Source organism: Tachypleus tridentatus, chromosome 3 (assembly GCF_004210375.1).
Source record: "Tachypleus tridentatus isolate NWPU-2018 chromosome 3, ASM421037v1, whole genome shotgun sequence".
NCBI lineage: Eukaryota > Metazoa > Arthropoda > Merostomata > Xiphosura > Limulidae > Tachypleus > Tachypleus tridentatus.
In genome coordinates, this window is record NC_134827.1 from 9233013 (window position 1) to 9251702 (window position 18690).

At 32.6% G+C, this 18690-nt stretch overlaps 1 protein-coding gene and 1 long non-coding RNA gene across 17 annotated transcripts in view; one reads left to right on the plus strand and one right to left on the minus strand.

Moving 5' to 3' along the window:
• The window catches only part of LOC143246310 (uncharacterized), a 219730-nt gene that overhangs the window by 154505 nt on the left and 46535 nt on the right, over positions 1 to 18690 (minus strand). The window lies entirely within an intron of this gene.
• On the plus strand, positions 6927 to 18653 carry LOC143246012 (uncharacterized). The gene is made up of 3 exons (XR_013025722.1): positions 6927 to 6998; positions 12190 to 12347; positions 18548 to 18653. It is a non-coding gene; the product is annotated as an uncharacterized LOC143246012 (long non-coding RNA).

An 18690-nucleotide genomic window follows, 5' to 3' on the forward strand; every position in this document is an offset into this window, starting at 1 on the left:
ATTTCGCCCCCAGTGGCACAGTGATATGTCTGCGGACGTACACCACTAAAAACCGGGTTTCAATACCCGTGGTGGGCAGAGCACAGAGAGCTCATTGTGTAACTTTGTGCTTAATTCTAAACAAACAAACAAGAAGCCATTTTTATAAGCATCAATAGCGTTCTCTTGCGACATGGTTTAATCACGTTTGTAGCCGTGTAAAAGAAAAAAGTACATCGTTGAAATGAACGCAATATACAGTATAGAAACTAATAATATCTTCCAATATATTTGTGTTCGTTTTTCACTTTACCTGGAGTTACTAGGTGATGCATAACAAGTATCAGATAGTTGAAAGAAAAGAATAATCGACATTTCTGGTTATTTAGAGAAGGTTAAAGTAATATTATTAGTACACATGAAAAATCAAAACGAACATATCTGACTGAACATCACAATATGTGAATCAAAGTAGTTGTAAAAAATAATAAAACATTTTCACAGGAAAAATATGTGTGTAAAATATATTATAGTAACATTTTAAAGTCACAAACCGGTTTCATTATTCGTTTCGAATTTAACAGAAAACCTTTATACATAATATGATGCTTTAATGAAGGAATTTGCAAACAGGAGCATTTATCTACTCACGTCCTCTTGAGAAAACGTTTATACTTTTAAATATTCACACTATTAATGTTCAACTCAAAATACTGCTTACGTTAGGTTTTACAAAACTTATAATTACGAAAGCTATTCATTAAAAAATTGTATGCAAACCTGTTTATTTGAAGATACCATGTATTCAGATTATATGAAACAAATAAGGCGGTGGACATTTTCCAGAGTACATAAAAATTGAGACATTTCCTATACTTTATGACAGAGAAATGTACTGTGTGTGAGTCGGTTCAAGAGACAAGAAAATATTTACTAGTTTAAGATAGACAAAGCATTGTTTAGTGTTTCACTACTTAAGCCAAATTATAGACTGCAAGTCCGTACCATATCCTAACGGTTTGTTACTGTACTATTATAAGAGCACATTACGTTAAGCACTAGTTGTTCTAATACATATGCATACACATTTGTAAAGTAGAGTTTCAAATTTAATAGCATAAAGTTTCTCCCCCAAAAAAAGTAAGAATTATATATAGATCAAAACATCAAATAGCACACAAATATTGTTAGGTTTAAAGTAGAAATGTTAAATACGTTCTTTAAATTGGAAGTACTTAAGCTCAAATCGCTTAAAGTGATGGTGTAAACCATCGGATGGATACCCCCAGTGACTCAGGGCATGTCTGTGGACTTATACTGTTAAAAACAGGGCTCCAATACCCGTGGTGACCAGAGTACAGATATTCCTTTATGTATATTTGTGCTTTACAACAAACATCAACATCATATGAATAAGCACCCCAAGTAGCATAGCGGACTTACAATGATAGAATCTGGATTTCGATACCTGGGATGGGTAGAGCACAGATAGCCCTTTGTGTAGCTTTGTGCTTAACTTCACACCAAAACAGGATGAATAAGATATAAAACAGTCAAGCGTCAGTAAATTTGTAAAATATTTAATTGTACCCAAAAAGTGGAGAGACTTTTCTGGATGTTTAACATTAGAAGACAAATATACAATCTTGTGTGAATATAATACATTCATAAAAGGTAAGTTGTCACGCACTGAACTTTATTGTAACTTAGTATAATAAAAAAAAATAGATATATTAAATAATTGGAGATATGTTTATAGAAAATGTATTTGCACGTTATAAGCAAATAAAAATGTATTTAAACAATTTTCGTTTTATTGATATATCTTATGCTGTTTTATAAACACACTAGAGTTGCTAAACCTAATCCATTCTTCTGTTATCAAGTAACCCAACTAGTGGTCATGTTGTCGATTCGATTTCTCTGGAGAATAAATTTGGAAAATTGTGGAGGTAAACGATTCTTAGAACTTGTTATTTATTATTTAATAGCACTTTGTAACTGTAAGTGAATAATATCCTCATCTTATCTGTATTCTGCAGGAGCCAAATACTGTTTGTTTCCAGCGACACCTTGAGTTGGGTCAATTTTAATAATGAATATTCTGTGAAATACAAAGAAGAAATAGTTTTAAAAGATCTATAACGCTACACAGCTACAAAACATTTTCAAAACTGGTTCACTCTCCCACGACATACATAAAGCCACATTAGATAAATGGAAAACATTTTTGTTTTTCAATTACTTCAAAAATCGGTTTCTTATGTCAAAAAAAAAAAAAGAATAGACTGTGTTCAGCAGGATAATACAGCTTTCTGTCACGCTGTGTCAGGTATAGTTAGGTACATTATACGGTGTTGTTGGAAGTTTTGTAGCTATAATATCATGGATATAGCGTGGACTTTTTGCGGGGATTTCGAGCAAAGTAACACATCGTTTGAATGTTTTATAGAAATCTCAGTGAGTTTTCAATATAGCTTAACTACTGAGCCACTGCTTTATCAATAGCTTAACTAATGAGTCAGTTTTTAATAAATAGCTCAGTTAATGAACCACCGCTTTCTCGACTTATTTTTAAATAATTTTAACAAGAGACAAGCATTCTATTTATCAAGTTTTCAGTAAAATAATATATATATATGTACAATATTGTATATTTTTTCGATAACAGTATGCTCATTTACTACTTTTCAGATTTCTAAACTTCTTATTTTAGGGAGAAACTCTACAAACACTGGCACAAGTCTATATAAGGTTGAACTGAGGGATTTATGTGTCTTCCTTCTGTTTTAGCAACATGGCTAGTAAGTAACTAGGAGAAGGGAGATATGGTGAAGACCCACATTATCAGTGCTGGTATTGTCAGCACGTGCCATTATTTATGATGGCGCATGGTCTTCAAGACGTCTACAGCCTTGAAGAAGCTGGGTTGTTTAAACCCATACTATTCAAACCACGTGGATAAATCACGTGTCAGTAATGTCAAGTAATTTTACCGAATACTCGCAAATCAGTTATTAAGTCTTATGCGATGTATTCAATATCGTATCATAAGAAAGGAGTAAAATACTTTGAAACTTAGTAGTATGCATGCGTGCTAATAACACCAGTTGGAGACCTCAGCGTCAGCTTTGTCAACGGTTTTAAAATCACTTAAGTTACAAGAAACAGAGAGACATAGTAATTCAAAGAATTCCATGATAAAGGAAGCATGTACGTAATTCCCCCTCTAGGAAGCGACAAGTGATTCCACCTTATTAATCTGGTTTAAATTATACTTTCTTTTTTTCTTGATCTTTTCTTTAATGTTTTCTTTTCCAATGTTTTTAGGCATGTCTTCGATTTATTATACCATTTTCAGGTACTGTTAGTGTTGTGACTTTCCTAAAAATCAACTTGTAATCATGTTAACTATACTTAGCTTCTTTATTATGTATTAAACACCATTAAAGTTGCTTCATCGAAAATACTTGAAAACAGCGGCAGTTTTCTTATCCGAAATTGAAAAAACAACAACTGTGGTTTGTAATCCTAAAACAAACAAAACAACAAAATTATAACTCACAGGTTATGAAACTTCTCGATTCTTTAAACTAATACTTCTGATGGAAATATTTTGTCCGTATTGTGATATAAGAGTTTGGCACGTGCTTAAAAGTGAGCAACACATTTTGATTTTAGGAATTTCTGTTTAAACAGGTGTTGTTATTTACATTGTATCAACAGTGCTTCTCTCTGCTGAATGAACATATATAATATTAATCTATACTTAATGTATACATATCACATTAAAGTTGTCTCTTTTCTTGTTTCCAATTTTTTCTGATTGTACTTTTGTACTTGTATTTCTTTGTGTTGCATATCAGATACATAATTCGTATTCCAACAAAAAATACATATATTCTAATCACAATTTGCATCATTTTTGTATTACTGAATACAATAAAGATCAATGACGCTTAGTCTGATATAAAGTGTTAGTAACTAATACCTTGACAATTTCAGAGTACATATATGCTGCTACTACTTCAAAATCCATTGATTTACCATTTGCAACGTTCCTCTGGGAATAATTAGATATAATTTTCCAAGTTTCAAAAGTGATTATAATTTATTTCTAATGACGTAAATTCGTTTTTCGTATTAATTTTACGTAAGGCTGTAGGTATAAATATTTATTATTTTTATATTTTTCACGTAACATTCTCTTTGGATGGTACCCCACTGGTACAGTGGTAAGCCTACGGAGTTGTAACTCTAAAACCAGGGATTCGAATTCCCTCGGTGCTATACGAAAACATACACACTCTGCGAATGTGAAGTAAAAACTGATATAAAAACTAGATAGAAAAAATCACTTTGAGCACCAACATTCTACAATAGCGCCACTTTAATTATTCAAAACCAGTTTGTCAATTTTAGCTCAAGACGGTGTAGCGTTGATTATACCTTTTGTTTCTGCTTCAGAATTAGGATCACGCGTATATTTGAAAGACCACACAGTAATCTGTATTTGTTCATAGTGGATTGTAATTAGCTGGAGATTATTACCACAGTTTATTGATACCAAAACCTATTGTTGCAATTTTTCGCCGATAGATTGAATGTTGCGAAACAGAGTGTTAAAGGAAACCTTCAGCGTTTACGATACTTTAAGAGTTCCGTTGCTATAGTTCTTATCTGTTCTTGTTCTTCAGGTGGTAATGGACGATAGTTACCCATGTCACGAAATCGATTTCAGCTCAATTCAGCTCCTCACTTACCCATTTGTACTATGTGCGTTCAGGATAAAAGAAAAAAATATTGATCGCTATATTTCAGTTCATGTCATAAGGTTGGGAGTGGCTAGGAAAAGGAATTTCATTATTTTCCTGTCTGGATATACTTTCAAGGGTCTACTCGAGAATTTATATATGTAACGATCTGTTCCTAATACTCACGTGTGGATTCAAAGGTGCACCTTCGTAAATTCCAAGAAATATAGAACTTCCCACCATAATCTATCGTATTTCTACTTCGCTTCAGCTTCTCCGCATTAGTGAAATATAGTATGAAAATACGCTGTCAAAGTTTAAGACAGTAATTATATTGAACTGTTGACTACTATATTTATTTATTTATATGTTTGTTAAATACAAATAATGACAGTTAGTTTAAATGAATTCCTCTAAGTATGAGAAACAGGCATAACAAAACAAATATTTTGATTTTCTGCAAAGAAACGAATCATAAGTCCAGTAATTTACCAGAAATGTTCACCAATATTTTCGTAGTTCATAATGTAAGTGGATGAACATTTCTGTGTAACCAATTCGTGAATACGAGAAACCTACTTGAAGTAAAAATGTATTATCAAGACGGCTGGTATGGGTATTAAAACTTTTATTGAAATAAAGTACAGAAAAACGTTTCCACCTTCTTAGATCATCTTCAGGTTAACAAAGAGAGTTTGTAACGTTGTTCTGTACATTATTTTAATTAAAGTTTTTATACCCATATCAGCCATCTTGAAAATACATTTTGTGTAACCAAATTCGTTTGCGTGAGGTCACTCCACCAGCGCTGGTCGACTCTACACTTTCCTACTCCGAATTCTTTATTTCTTGGGCCCGGCATGGCCAAGCGTGTTAAGGCGTTCGACTCGTAATCCGAGAGTCGCGGGTTCGAATCCCGGTCGCAGCAAACATACTCGCCCTTTAAGCCGTGTGGGCGTTATAATGTGATGGTTAGTAAAAGAGTAGCCCAAGAGTTTGCGGTGGGTGATGATGACTAGCTGCCTTCCCTCTAGTCTTACACTACTAAATTAGGGACGGCTAGCGCTGATAGCCCTCGAGTAGCCTTGCGGGAAATTCAAAACAAACAAACAATCCTTATTTCTTAGATACCTAAGCTCTAAATGATATGAATGTTTTTACTTTATATTTGTAATTAGATTTAATAAGTTTCATACTATTATTGAAATTTATTTTAACTGTGTAACATAAACTATACAAATTCAAATTTATAAAATAATAGAATAAAAGGTTCCACAAATTAGGAATGATTCAATGTTTATGTCTCTCTAAACGTGTTGTCTAATTTATCCAGATTAACTTGTAAGCTTCAAGTTATCATAACTCCATACAAGCCTAAAACTAAGGAACTACAAATAATAGTTAATCGCATTTCTTTTATTAACCCGCATAAAACAATATTGTTAGTGTGTTCAATAATCGTGCATCAGTAGAAGTAGTGTGCAGTTGGTTAAACTGTGTACTTGCTACATTAAATTAGTTCGTTGCATTAACGGTTTTAATTTAATTTACAATACCTATTATTTAATATTATTAAGAAAACATGAAGTATAATGAAGACATTTTATGATACCTGTCTTGCCGTCTATGATAAAGAGTAAACACTTCTGTTGTTAGGCTTGAAATTTCATTAATAATGTATTATGTATATTATAATTACGTTCAACGCCCTTTTCAAAACAAACATATTCACTATAGTGTACAGGGGATTAGAAATAGATCCACTCTTTCAGTATAATATTCCAAAGCTAGTATAAACGTATGTTAAATATCCCTTGAGCTTTTCAATGGATTAAATGTCTTATAAATAGCTTTAAAACTCTCATATTATCAAAAGTTAGATTTTTGAACTTCCTATTTGAGCGACAGAAAGATCGAGATTAGAAAATAAAGACAAAAGTGAAAAAAAAATCAGAACTGACATCTGTTTATCACATTATCACGTGTTAAAAGAAATTCAACCTGTCGTCATTGCATCTGGAAGAAAATTTTGTTGACAAGAATGTCTGTTTCTCACTTCGTGACTTTTCAACCTTGAAATGAACATCGTAATGATCTGTCAAAGGAACGGAACAGAAAAAAATGACGTTTTGGTATATGTAGAAAGGAAGGCGTATATGAGCGAAACGTCCCAGCGTTTTTTATACGTTATGCTGCCTTTCCTGGCACGATGTGTTCAGTTCTTTTATCCAGTAACAGCACAATGATGTTGTTCGTTTATCACAGGTATGAAATTCTTCCGCCTGTATGTATTACATGTATTACACCGCACATTTGGGAAATTAATAGATTATTTTAGTCAATAACACGTGTTTCAGCAATATTGCAAGAGGTAGCTTAAATGTATCTTAATTAACCCAGACGATTGATGTTGATAATATATATATTTGTATATGTGTTTCGTATAAAGTTAATATGAAAGAATATCTTTAGAGTTTATTTAATAAAATTAATTTCATATGATTCTGGAATAATCTAGACAGGATCAAATATAAGCAACAATAACTAAGAGTCTGCTGTAGTTTGCTTTATTAAAATAAGTATTTATAGATGAATTATGAAGTAATTTGGCATGCTCTTTTGGTCTTGAGTTGATTCTGGCTAACAATGTGATAATATAATCTTCATACATATGTAATTCGAAAATTTTGTCAATCTAATATTGTACTTTTCCAATTACTGGTTCACTTTTTTAATATTTCAGAATGTTCCTACGATCAAAGAAATAGCTGAATCTATAAGGATCTATTTTATTTTTAATTGAAAAATAATAATCTTTACTGAAGTGTCAGCAACAAAGCGTGGCTGCTCTATGATAAATCTTTTTTGAAAATGTTGTTTTTCTTCGAATATTCTTCTCTGATAGCACCTTTGTAATGTCTCCAATAAAAATAAATTAAACAGTTATTAAATACAAGTAACGTCTTTGGTACATGACGTACAAAACACTTAAAAGTGTCCTAAGAAATTCACTTAAAAAACTCTTCGGGTTCTTTAAAGCTGTTTAAAATTAAAATATACATATTAAAACACAAAGGCTTTTAAACTGTAACACTCTGAATTGTGTACGCTATTTATTTTCCCATTTTGAAAATAACATACTATTGGTTCTTTTGTGATAAACAAGCCATCTTACCCTCTGAGTTATTACACAGGAACATACAAACAAGATACATATGAATGAAACAGGAGGCTGATGGCATTTCTCGGTCTCCATCGTCAGTTTTGTAAGCATCGTAAAGTTTGATCGATAATGCTTTTAGAAGTAATAATCAATATCGAACGGAATTCAAGAGAAATCAAAGTATGGTGTGTATGTAAGTCTCGAACTGTATAAATAAATAATCAGAATTTCTTCGAATTTCAGCTTATTGTAAAAAGGATTATACTCATTTTTTAATTCCCAGTAAGAAGACGTCTTTATTAAATTTATTATTTGTTTATATATTAAGCTACCATCTCCAGTAAAAAGTCCACGATCTCATTCAATTAGATGTTTTTAATCTGCATCCGTTTTTATATAAAATCTGAAGTTAAATTTAGAAGATAATATATTTTCCTTACTCCTGTGGCAAAGATATGAAATCAATAAAACAATAATTATAATGTCTTCCTTAAACTATGATCTGGAAGTGGATATAAAACAAGTAATCCAAGAGAATAAGTCTCCCCACTGGAACAGCGGCAAACCTACAGAATCTACAACGCTAAAATCGTGGGTTCCATTTCTCTCGTTGGACACAGCAGATAGCCCGATGTGGCTTTGCTATAAGAAAAACGCAAACCACCGAAGAGAATAGTACAAATACGTCATCATGTATATTATCTAATTAGTTGTGGTCAGAGGTATGACACTTAGTTAATGAAATCTGAGAAACTGTTCCAACACATGAACAACGAAACCTCAAAGTTTAACTTCTAATTTACACAGCACGGCAATATGTATGTTAAACGAAGGGGTATAAAAAGTAAATCTATTTGTTTGTTGTTAAACATAAACAGAAAGCATGTTTCAAGAAAGCAGTTTGTATTTTTAAGGAAAGCTGTTTGCATCTCTAATTTTTTTACGAATGCGTAGGTAAGTTTATTTAATTTATAACAGTGCAACAAACAAAAAAATAATTTGTTGTTCATTTTAAAGACTGGTTTGCGCGTGATAGAAGATATATTTTGTCTTATGTAAATGCTTTCCAGGGGTACAGCGGCGTGTCTGTGAAATGACACCACTAGAAAACGGGTTTCGATATCCGTGGTGTTTAGAGCACAGATATCCCATTGCGCAGCGTCACTCTGGGCTTACTTTGAAACGTACCTTTGTAAACCGGAACATTGAGTACAGATTTATACACATACTCAATAGAAACCTTTTCAGAAATTTTAACGTTTTCTAAATGTTAAAAAAATTATGAAGACGAATATAAAAAATATCTTCTACTTTATCTCTTGATTAATTATAATAGTTATTAACACAGTTCTTATGGGAACAAAGATAATTATTAATAAACAAGAGATAAACAAACTATTTACTTTAATTTTAGATTAGGTTTAACGTATAGTTTATATTAAGTAATAATAACAGTATATTTTGTTTTATATATGAAATATCTTACAAACAAGGGATGTATGAACAACAATGACATCAATCAAATATGATAAGACATAATAAAGTCTGAATGCCCTGTACGGTATGCTTGGTTAACACATATCCTTTCTTAAATATTAAAGCTTCGAAGATTTATAGGTTCCCATATTTTTTCCACGATAATATATAAGAACTTATGTGTATGTTCGAAGATACATTTCCTGCTCTTTTATATAACTGAACATACCATCATCAATTAAATAGGAGAGATTTTTTTTCTGGCTGTATTCGATCGTCTTTGATCTTTGACAAGTTTTATCTTTTATTTTCAAGTTTCTCACGTTTTCTCAAATACTAACGTGAAAAATGAGTAAAAACATTACTTGAATTTTATATACTTCTCCCTTAAGAAAGCCTTAAATTACCAGAAAAATATTAAAATCAATGGTTGCCACTTTGCCCTATATGTTTTTTCCTTACGAGTTGTTTTAAGACAGTTATTAAATTCATCGGAAACCACATATTTTGAAACAGGTAAAAACGTAACCTTTTTATACAAGGATATTTGTCGATATGTCACTGGTGCTTTCACCAAGACAAATTCACGAATTAAAGTGTTGTTCTAATCAGCATTTAAACGCATCTTTCTTGAGCTTTCACTGACATAGTTGTACTTTGTGTTTTGTGTATACCGATGAACTACAAATATATATTATTTCAACAAATATTTATCAAAAATGTTTTTGTACGTTATAAAATACCTTTCGTTTCTTAAAATAATTTGTTTTTATTGAATACTGGTTTATGAGTTATAAATGCTATCGATTTGTTCTCTGTAAATACTCCCTAGTCATACCGCTAAAAACCGGGTTTCGATACTCGTGGTGAGCAGAGCACAGATAGCACATTGTATAGCTCTGTGCCTAATTTCAATTAATGAAACCAATTACTCAATCATTTTTCTAGTGTTAGAAAAACATGTTTTACTTGGTAAAGCTTAGAATTACAGGTAGGTTTGTATGTGGTATAAATTGAAACACGAATTAGAATTGTTAAATTAATTAATGTGTGTTTTTAAATATGAATTTTTATAGACAGTATTAAACTGCTGGTGATCATAGATGATATAACTTTTTTTGTCCAGTCAATGAGTAAGGGTCGAATTTCAGATAATTACTAAAACATTTTATTTTGGTCGAAATTAAAATATCTTTGCACCTCTTACATTTTAATAAGAAGATACAATATATTTAATTTTTTTACTTTAAAATGCACTCACTTAAATAACGGTAACAAAGTAACTTTAAAAATAATTAATATGAATTATTTCAGTTTGGTTTGTTTTGTTTTTTAAGCCTTTATGTGGAGAACTTTGCAAATTTTTTTTCATATTTAAAACCTTTATTATTTTAAAGAACCGCCAGCTTAAACAAAAATACCTTTGGAAGAAAAAAAACCACTTTAACTGTATTTCAAAATATGTGACCGAAACGTAAAGCAGCAATATTTGTTTGCATTCGCAAAATGTATCAAATCACTTCATAAGTTGGCTCTGGGATATCACTTATTCATTACGCAACACTCACATTGTTATTTATATTATGCCAAGCATGACTATTTCAATCCATTTTCCACACAAAAACAGGTTTAGGTGGTCACAAGAATATCTGTGATTTTTTTTATTTATCGGTATTTGTAATAGCATTTTAAAAATATATAATAAGTTGTCGGAAATTTGAAATATAGTTCTGTTAGAATCAGCGACCTCTGTTTGCGTTCAGGTAATTTACTCAAGTCATCGGTATAGCCGGATGTAGAGGTTTAGCATTATGTTATCCCTGCCCTCGAACAAAAATTATCACTTGTGGTACAGAGCCACAAATAAGAAGTGTTATCTTTAATTCCAGATCTGGAAATGTACAACGTAGTTACTTATATAGCAAATTGTGCCACGGGTCTCATTGCAGAGAGCAAAGGTGTTCATCACGTGCTATGTACACACGGGTTTTGAGAGATTTCTAAGGTCCTGAGGTGTTGAGAAGAGATAATGACAGGTTGGACAGAAACAGAACCATTCATTTTGTCACAACAACGCCTCCGACTCTCCCAGCAAATGACAGGCGGTTCCTCGACAATCAGTCCTGCACTCGAAGATCTGCGGCACCTTAACTGTCTTGATTGTAGAGTACACCTTTTCTCTGAGAGCTTGTTATCCAAGCATACGCGAGGTGTTGAAAACAAACTATCGAAGCCACTGTTAACCTATGTTTAACTTATACTGAACTGTTCTTACTTCACTTGATAGTTACACAAACCTTCTCTTCAATTAATTCTGTAAAAAAAAACCGTTGCTATGCGATGTTTTTTGTTATTTCATCTAGTTCATTTGGAAGCTTTTAACCATGAAATCAGCATGACCTCATATTTCGTCATATTGTTAAAACTGCCATCTGTTTTTTCATGTCCAGATCGGGTGCATACTCATATTACAAGAATAAAATTTATGCATCCCAAATTAAGACCCACCTCAAAATTCAATATAAAATTTCATAACATTTCCACTTGTACTTCGATGTTTATTTACTTAAACGTATTTATTATGCTCCTTGATTTTCTTTTTAATTGTATATTAATAATGAAAGGGTAAAGTAGCCCATAAACAAGCACGCATAAAGTGAAAAAGTGTTGTAGCAAACATAAATTTAAAAAGAATAAAAAAAACTCTACTTGTTTTCAAGCGCAACTAAGGAACTAAAAGGATGAAATATGATATTATACACTAGCGTACTTGGATAATTAAATTTCAAATGATTTTTTGCTTGTGTCGTTTTTAAGAGCGAGACTAGAAAAGGTGCTGCCAGCGCTGCGTCCACCACTGGTATGGAAATCCGACTTTTACGTGATAAGCCATGAAGTTTACCACTGAACACCAGAGGAGGGGTCTTATTTTTTGCTAACGGACAAGACTGCGAAATACTTGATTTTAGTAATCGGTAAGTAAAAATTATTACAGCCTATTTAATCACTTTAATCAGTAAACATAATATATGTTGATTTTTTTCTTTCTACTACGAAATTAGAATAATTTTAATTTTGTTGTTTTTTGGGTTAAGACAGATATGAAACTTAAGACAGCTTGAGTTTAATGAAATGAGAACTAAAAAGAGAGAAAGAGGATGACACTGAATGTAATTTAACCATTTTAAAATATTTTTCTCTGAGTTATTGTGAAACGATTTCATAAGATGAAACCAACCAATCATAAACTATAAAAACTGTTTTCTATTTCAATATTTCAGGGATGAGAGTCGGCGTGGTCAGGTGGTTAGAAAGCTCGACTCGTAACCTGAGGATCTCGGATTTGAATCCCTATCACAATAAACATGCTTTCTCTTTCAACTATGGGTGCGTAATAGTGTGATGGTCAATCCCACTATTCGTTGGTAAAAGAGTAGCCCAAGAGTTGGCGGTGGGTGGTGATAATTAGCTGCCTTTCCTCTAGTCTTACACTGCTAAGTTAGGGATAACTAACGCAAATAGCCCTCGTGTAGCTTTGCACGAAATTAAAAACAAACAAACAATTTCCTTTTTTTTAGCTTGTTATTACTGTCAAACCATTCAACAGAATCAATAAATAACTAGCTAAATGACAAGACATTGCTGAATCATTTTTTTTCGTTTTTAACGTTTCAAAAAGTTGGAGTATTATTATATGCCATTCTAGAATTCATTGCTTATTACTCGGGTTTTCGTTAAAGTTAGCAGTTAAGCAGGAGATTTCACGACCAAATTGCAATTCCTTTGAAGAGTTACTTGGCCATTCCGATTTTCTTGTTTACGTATAGTAAATGATTAAAGAACAAGAAACATGATCCCTGAAGCTGTAGCGCGAAAACAACATACTCCAGTAAGCAGTTACCTCGAAACACGTGTTCTGAATGTTTTCCGTGCGTTACAGTTCAATTAAATCAAATGAATGTTTCTGAACTTAGTGTGCGTCAGCTATATTACGTTATAGATCAAACACAAGTCTTGAGTGTGCGTGTTTTTTCTTATAGCAAAGCCACAAATGGCTATCTGCTCAGCCCACCGAGGGGAATCGAACCCCTGATTTTAGCGTTGTAAATCCGGAGACATACCGCTGTACTACCGGGGGGCCACAAGTCTTGAACTATAGAAAAGACCCTCGAAAATCACTTATGAGAAAAGTGATTTTCAAGCTTTATATATATATACATAGATTGTGGGGTAGTTATACAGTGTATGGAGCTTAACTTTCTTATAAAAGCCTCATATATTTGTAATTAAAATTTTACCTGGATAACAATGTCCACCATGTCTGTCTCTCAGCGGTGATTGAATGCTCCTAACGATATTCTTATACGCCTCTCATATAAAATAATAAAACTAAAAGTAAACAGCTATAAGTGCAATAAAGGACCAATCATAAAAGTGATTCATTCTACTAGTAAATCTATACACATTTACAGGATACAATGAGCTGAATCAATTATCTTAATGACACGTTATTCTTTTATCTGTGATTGTATTTATCATTCTTATGTTGATCATTATTTATGTTCGAGAACATTAAGTTCTACTCGTTATAATAAACGGTGTAGATGATATTAAAATTGCAAAATAAACGATTTTAAGTTAGGTCATTAAACTAAAAATACTTGAGAAATCTACGTTGATCCACTGTGGTGGGATTATAACCTTGTAATCTTATGCATAATTCTCGATTTTCACACTACAATCTTTCACATCGGAATGATTTAATATTTATAACGTTACACTTACATTTTTAAAATAATCCCGCAAATTCACATCTAATTAACCGTTATTTTTCAAAGTTAAAAACCGATTTGAATCTATGGTTAAAAACACTATAACACTATAGAACTTAACATAATTACTTTTTTGAAATTTTCCGTGAGTTTTGAAAACACTGTCATACACACTGAGTTTAATATGAAACCGTTTAAAAAAGTAACCTCACAGCAAAAAGACGGCACTTCTTTAAATTAACTGTGAAGTCTAACACTTACAAGTTTATTTTTAAGTATATACTGTTTCATTTTCCCCACTAAGGGTTAGCGCTCTGACCTCAACCATGTAGATAAATTGGTCAATATATATACATAAATTAAAAAGTTAATTTATGTGTGTAAAACATTCAAAGTGGTTCTATGTGGAACTGCTTCATGTGAACTGAATATTAATTAAAAGTGTTTCTTCGTGAAATCACATTGAAAAAATAATTTAAATACATGGTAAAATCATTATTTTTTGTGGAATAACCATAAATTTAACACTCCTACGAAAAGTGGGGCCTAATAGGCCCCAGAGCAACTTGAAAGGTTATTAATATTAGGTTAATAATTTTGTATTTAAATGAAATTGCCATTTAAATCCATTAATAAATGGATTAACGAGATTCCCACTGTTACTATCTACTATCTAGCGAAACCACAGCCAGGGAAACGGGCTTGGAGAAATCAGGACTAGAAACGTCTTTTCGTAGGAGTGTTAAGAATACTTTCTTGTAGAATAACAGTAAAAAAACAGTCAAATTACAGAATAAAAAGTTACGTTAGGGTAAAATTTGACAGTGATTTTAATAGAAGACGCTGTGTATTAGTTTAAGGTTCTGATTTTATTTTTAACGCAAAAGCTGCCAGTATTTTTACCGTAAATTATTATTGATATTGTTTACAATTTACGTAATCACTGTACGATTACGATAATACGCCACTACTTTAGGTTAACGTTATGCTATCTTGCTTATTTGAATGTGATAACATATCATTCTAAGAATATCGCATCTTTGTAATGTTGCAGATGTTGGTTCACTCGTGTTATCATGAATATTTACTACTAATTTAGAGTCTCTACTTTTTATAGCTCCTAATTCGACAGTTAATTGAATATCGATTAAATAAACAGTGCCAAAGCTTTTATTTTACATTATAATATTACTTTTAAGAAAAATGATATGGTGGAGTATATTTAACAGATGTTAATTTTGTTCTTGTTTAGTTGCTAACATATCATATTACTGTTAGTTTTAGTTATTTATACCATGTATTGATTATTGTTAAGTATCAATATCTTGCTAAAAAACGAATTAGAAATTAGTTTATATATATCTTAGGCCTAAGTGAGTGTGTTTGTCTTCCTTGTAGCAAAGTCACATCTGATGTTTCCTCCAAAGGGAATCGAACTCTGATTTTAGCACTGTGAATCCGTAGACTTATCAAAGCCATGACTTGTTTGTTTGTTTTTGAATTTCGCGCAAAGCTACACGAGGGCTATCGGCGCTAGCCGCCTCTAATTTAGCAGTATAAGACTAGAAGGAAGGCAGCTAGTCATCACCACCCAGTGCCAACTCTTAGGCTACTCTTTTACCAACGAATAGTGGGATTGACCGTAAAATTATAACGCCCCCAAGGCTGAAAAGGCGAGCATGTTTGGTACGAAAGTGATTCGAACCCGTGGCCCGAAGCCGTGGTAGGGGACTGATAAGCCTACCTTAAGAAGTGAAACATAAATAAACATTGTACGTTTTTAAAGTGCTAAACAGAAATAAATGAGCTGCTATAAATTCGCACGTGAGAACATCACTTTTAAGTTAAAATACTTACATATATAAATATATCTCAGACATTTGTAACAAACTATAGGAACGTCCATATAAAAGTGAAATAAGTTTCTTAGTGTAAACGGGATTGAAATTTTTCATCTTACAGAAAGTCAACAGAAAGTCCACCGACACCAGGGCTTGTATCGAGTAACTAACTGCCTCTCACTTATATAACACACCAATAACAATATGTGTGTTGCGTGATCAGTGTTATCGCGTTTCGAACCCTGGACACTGCGATACGCAGCTCGACACGTTAAACATTACGTAAACTCAGCCTTTAAGAAATCAGACGTTAGAGTTTTCTGTACATCAAAATACAAAAAGAGACTACAGAACTAACCATAAAAATACAACGAAATATTAAAGCTCCAAGATACACTTCTTATCATCTTATATTAAAAAAACCTTTAAATTTATATTCTCTACCTACAGTAACAAGATTTACGTGTAATACTATAGTTGATAAATTAATTATTTTTTACGCTTTTATATGATCGTATTAAACCAAACATTCTTATCTGATATAGGATCTTATCCATTACTCTTCATTATATTACACTAAGCTACCTTCAAAACGTATTGAATTATGACATTATTTAGCTCAGTTTTGCTTATGTTAGTTCAATATTGAAGATCTATGAATACTTCATCATAAGTAGTAACACTATGAACATTAGAACATTAGAGATGTTTCTCTTAAATCGAGCTTTAGATATTTATTTTTTATTTACTATTCATTCTTTAAAACAAGCTTACAATAAACGACTGCTCATTGTTCAAACACATATGTAATAGATGTATACAGATATGAGGCCTTTTTTGCCACTTTTTACCTATCTAACATAAAAGTGGGTAAATTAAAAACAGACTGTGTCTCTAGGCAAAAAGAATAGACCTTTTTTTCAAGGTGGAACAAGTCCACTCATTTCAGCCGGGAATCATCACTAATGAACTATTCATTACGTGGCCTTTTCTGTCCCTTCGAACAAATTCTAGCTTGGCAAATGGGGGTTGTTACTACTGAAACCCTGTAATTAGTTGGTAAGGACCAATCCATGGGTGTGGTCTTTTACAGTGTTACCGGATCGAGCTTAGTTGTGTAGACTGTATTAATTTTTGCTAGTAGAATGGTATTTGATAAAAAAATAAACGAAAGTAGATATATGAAAGATACTGTGCATACGGTATTTAGAAAAACTTGTTTGTTTGTAGTTAAGCACAAAGCCACACATTGAGTTGTGCTTTCTATATCACGTGTATCGAAACTCGGATTTTAGTATTATAAATTTTCAGACTTACCGCTGATTCATTGAGGGAGGAATTTAGAATAAGAAACTTTTCAAATGATCTTAAAGTGAATGCGTTAAAACAATATGATTTTATAACTAGGGGTCATTTTGCGGGCCCGGCATAGCCAAATGATTAGGGCGTTCGACTTGTAATTTGAGGCTCTAAGGTTCGAATCCCCATTATACCAAATATGCTTGCCTTTTCAGCCGTGGGAGTATTATAACGTGCGGTCAGTCCCGCTATTCGTTGATAAAATATTAGCCTAAGAGTTAGCGGTGCGTGGTGATGACTAGCTGCCTTTTCTCTAGCCTTAAACCGCTAAATTGGAGACGACTAGCGGAGATAGCCCTCGTGTAGCTTTGCGCGAAACTAAAAAAAAACAACAACACACGTAAACAAAGAATCATTTTTGTGTCAATACCTGCCTATCACGAAGCAAAGTCATTACATAAAATTCGGGTGAGGAACAAAAGGAAATTTACTTTACTAAAGTAGTACTAGAAAAAAATACACACACACACACACACATATTATGAAATATCCTAAGTTTAAGTTCAACTAAGCAGCGAGTTTGAAAGAGTTGAGACTTTCTGAAAAGGTTAGACTCGTAAACATTTAGCAAGTATGTAACGAGTTGTTTAAATAACCTAGGCCGCCTGTCACCCACAGTGAGATTGTACAGATAGAGCACTTGTTCAAATACACGTTTTTGCGACCAGATGGTTGCCAGTATTTGAACAAAGTTATTTATTTCAGGGAAAATGTCTAGACACCATGAAATAATGTTGTGTACATACTACTAGATAACCAAACCTGGGACAATGAAAAACACCACTTGTTTTGACAAGAACAACGTCATGTTTGTAGATTTCTTTCAGAAAAAACAAACAACAACAAAAACCAGTCTAAACTGTTAGACATGATTTGATGTGTATTTTTATGCTTCATTGAAAATACATTAGTCTTTATTTTCTATTGCACTTCTTTGAGGATTTGTAAGGGTTTGGTTTGCATTAAGCACAAAGCTGCACAATGGGCTATCTGTGCTCTAACCACGGGCATCGAAACCCAGATTTTAGCGGTGTGACTCCGCAGATATACCGCTGTGCCACTGGGGGGAACCTTTTTGAGATATTCCACTGTATAGGTTTATCAGATTGTTGCATTTGAAAGTAGAAAATGGGTGCCCGTTCAACATAATCATTGATTTTGTTACCTTGACATAAGTATAGTGTGTGTGTGTTTTTCTTATAGTAAAGCCACATCAAGCTATCTGCTGAGCCCACCGAGGGAAATCGAGCCCCTGATTTTAGCGTTGTAAATCCGTATACTTACCGCTGTACTAGCGGGGTGTAAGTATAGTAATGTTCTTATATCTTGGTATTTATTATAATCAT